The sequence below is a fragment of the Silene latifolia genome, chromosome 3, assembly GCF_048544455.1.
Source record: "Silene latifolia isolate original U9 population chromosome 3, ASM4854445v1, whole genome shotgun sequence".
Taxonomy (NCBI): domain Eukaryota; kingdom Viridiplantae; phylum Streptophyta; class Magnoliopsida; order Caryophyllales; family Caryophyllaceae; genus Silene; species Silene latifolia.
In genome coordinates this window covers 104,825,002-104,829,070 of record NC_133528.1, presented here as the reverse complement: position 1 = coordinate 104,829,070, position 4,069 = coordinate 104,825,002, and positions in this window count along the sequence as shown.

Sequence of the window (4,069 nt, the reverse complement as noted above, 5' to 3'; positions counted from 1 at the left end):
CTCCCTTGTCCCTAATTTAGCAGGTTGTGAGTTAAAGTTGTATCAGTATAATCGGGTTGTTTGTTATAGCACTTTCGTCTTATCTTTTGATCCGAGTAACATTAAGGCCTTATTTCGTAGAGGCCTATCTTTTAAGCATTTGAATATTCTCAACGAGGCTCTTGGTGACTTTGAACTTGCCATAAAATTTGATCCGCATAACAAAGATGTTAATCGGGAACTCCTTTGTTTGGCTGACCTTTTAGTTTTAAATGTTAATGGGAAACGAGTCTCTTATCCTTTCAACCCTTTGGGCTCAGTCAAGAAAGGTAAGAAATCTTTGCTTGCCAATGATGTGGTTAATAAGTTTGTAATCCCTTCTGTTTTGGATGAAGCGTCTTGTAGTAGCGTTCCTTTGGTTGCAGATGCTGTTTCTTCTTCTCTGGCTGAAATTACAACTTTTGCTCTCGATTCCGAAATCCCTTTTGTGAGTGATTCTGAAATTAATATGGACTCTGAAAATCTAGTTGTTGCAACTGGTTCTGGTTCTAACATTATTTTGAACTCGGAAAGCCTTAATGAGGCTTATCCTGCTTTGCCAGCTAAGGATGACACTAATCCCTCCAATACTTTTATCTCAAGACATGGAAAATACTCATTCTCCAACAAAAAGCATCCTAATAATAATTTGATTTTGTCATCCCAAGATTATGAGAATTTGTTACTTGGGAGGAATATTGTTTTTTTCCATCAATGATCTTTGTCATCCTTCAAGGTTCGTTCCCATATCTCCACAAATTTTATTCCGACAGGAACTCCCCATGAAGAAATTTCAAGGGAAGCAGCAGTTCACATTCCTTATCCTTTACATGAAGATCAGCGTCAGCTATCTGATTCGCATTTGGGGTCTGAGAGTGATGAGTTGGGTCTAGAGGAGGCTGATTCGTATATTGCCAAGAAGAAACGGCTTTCGTCTGATACGTCTGTGGTTAGCAAAGTATCATTCGTTTAGTTACAATTTGTTGCAGTCAAAGAGAAATCGAGCATGAAGTGTTGTCGCAAGGTGCAGCATTCCATTCGCAAGGGTCGAATGGTTAGGTCGGGTGCTAATTCGAGGAAAAGATCGCGGGTTTCTGTTGATAGTTTACCTTTTTTTTTGCAGGTACACAGGAAATGCTACTTCTAATGATGTTGCAATTAAAAGGTCTAAACGGAAGGAGGCGGACTTACTGCAGTTCGAGGACTACTATCATCCACCTTTTAAGAAATTTCGTATTTCAATTTCTGTTAGTTTGGCTTGTAATTTTCGCTCGGTTAGTTCTATTTCTAGTAGTTTCGGGGTATCTAATTCTTCTATGTTTGTATTGTAAGTTTGTTTTTCCTGGTTATAATCTAATACTGTGTAATCTCATCTTTATAGTTTTATAAAATAGTACACATTTGTCTAAAAAAAAATAAAGGTTGAAATAGGGTAAGGAATTTTATTAACATCATGTTTAGTGCTTGATTTTGGTTAATTTCATCCAAAATTTCGTCTTAAAACACCGTCTTAAAAGTGCCCAAACTTAAATTTTAGCCCTAATTTTTGTGATAATAATTTTTTTTTGAAGCTTATATTGAGGGATTAAGGTCCAAATACTTCTATCAATTGTGAAAACTTGATGTTTGAAAATTGGAAATCGTCTTTTTATGAAATTATAAGGGTAAATAGAAGTGGGAATTATTATTTTGTCTTAAAAGTTTTACTTCAGTTGATACTTTTCTCCACCCGAATCCCATGAAAAGTTCACTTTGTTTATGTAAAACCCGATATGTGTGGCTAAAAACATGTTGAAATAGATGCCAAGAGCTGCAGCTGCAACACGCCAGAGCAAGAGGTCGAGAGCCGCTGAGCCTGAGGTAGGGAAGGGGAGTCAGAGACCTACTATTCCACCGGCCACTGAATACCCCACTATAGTCTTTGCTGATTTTAAGCAAAGGGATACTTTTGTTGAGTTGATGAGTCGCCGTATGAGACCCACTAGGTGCATCGACACGGGTATTTTGGAGGACCTGAAAATAGAGGTTGATGTCAGGCATATCTTTGAGAATCTGGGTTTGGAGAGGTTATATCACCTTAGGAAACACTCTTATCCTTTTCTGACCTTAGAGTTTATGAGTTCCTTTGCTTATGATGTGGTGGAGAAGACAGTAGAGTTCCGTCTGATGAACACCAGTTTTTACCTAACCATGGACCAATTCGTTGATCACCTTAGGCTTTCTCGACCCAAGAAGGGATATCTTAGAGATGTCCCGACTGACTGTGGTGCTAGTAGTTACATGCCTTGTTTCACCGGTAGACCTGCTCCTACTTCAAGTAATATCTTGATTAATGATGTTCAGCATGTTACTTTGAAGATCTTTCTCCAAGCCCTAACCTGTTTACTCTATGATAGGAAGGATGTGAGTAAGCTCAACTCGCATGAGGTTATGTAATTGGTCGCCTATCTGAACCCCAGCCGAGTGCAGCTTGTTGCTTATAGTGCCCCGACCATCGTGTGTGCCAGTTTGGCTTTCATGGCCAAGTCTCCGACCCGATACCTGAGTTGTGGCGCTATTGCCACCCGTTTAACAGAGAGGTTGACTAGCTTTGAGGCCTCATCAGCTCTCAAACCCTTGGTTCCGATTGTGCCAACTATGAACATGGCTTACTTCATCGACCAGAAATGGCTGAGGGTGTTGGATGATGGTGGGTTAGCGGAGGGTGAGAGTTAAGAGTTGGTTGAGATTACCCGACTCGAATCATCTTCCAGTGACTGAGCCGTTAACTGCGGTTGTGGTTCCGTCGGACTCGGATGATGATGAGCCCCCTCCTACCCGTCACACCCACCAGATCATGGATGACCTTTTGAAGGAGATGTAAGACCGGTTGGGGGAAACCAGGCTAGACCAGAGGACCAGGTAGCTAGGGTGGGGAGAGGCCCCAGGAGGGTGAGAGAGATGGTTGGAGAAACTCTGCCAGTGCAGCCCGTCCCACCACGGTATCAGTAACCTAACTACCCTTCCTCTTTTAGCCCCGAGATGCAGGTGAGTGAGCTCGCAGAGAGGGTGTCTAACGCGTTAGTGCTCCAGAACCTTCGCGAGATGGCATACATGCAGGGGGTGGGCCCCAACTTGCCCATGCAGTTTGGTGGCGAGGTGTCGGGAACGATAGTGGTGTCTTTCACTCCTATGGAGTCGACCATGCCACATGCGGAGTCCCTGAGAGCTATCCGTACAGATGTCTTGCGCCATGGACGATAGGAGGAGACCCTAGAGCGACCACAGGAGGAGGCACGTCAGAAGCCGGTACATCTGGAGGAGGAGGAGGAGATAGAGGAGGACCGAGGTTGCGACCTCGAATGATTTTCTTCTTGTTGTTGTTTAGCAGACTTATGATACTTGTTACATTCGTTTCATTGTACTTGGATTTATCTTCGTTGTATATGACCATAAGGCCGCATTTTGATAGATTTTTCTGAACTCGTTATGCAGGTGTGTGATGTCGGGGTGAAAGCCCGGAGATTGATTACGTTTCCTTGGCTTAATGTTGTGTTTGGAGGGTGATATGACCTGCAGATACTCGATCAAGTACCTGCTGTGGACCTTTGAGGGAGTGTTCTGACCTCTAGGTACTCGATCGAGTAGCCTAATCCGGACTCGATCGAGTGCCTTCGATCAAATAGATCGAGTGCCCATGTTAAACCTTACATTCCGTTTCCTTGGGGATTATGGGAGGATTTGGTTGTTTTATATTGTTTCATGGTTATTAATCACGTTTCTATATTTTATCTTTGCACTCATGTGATATCTAGGCGGTTTACACTAGTTCTAATCCTATGTGCTTAATTGTTTCCTTGTTTATCTTTTTAAATGGCGGTTAAGTCATATCGTTGTTGATGGTAATTCCAAAGCTGGTTATATATTGAGTGATCGTGTTTTTAGTAATGTCACCTTAAGCAAGTACTTAATTTCCTCATATATTGATTTGGTAACGCGGTGTTCCATATATCCATTGTTGCGTTGTTTTCATTTAGTGTACACATAGGCACACATGTTACACACGTAATGT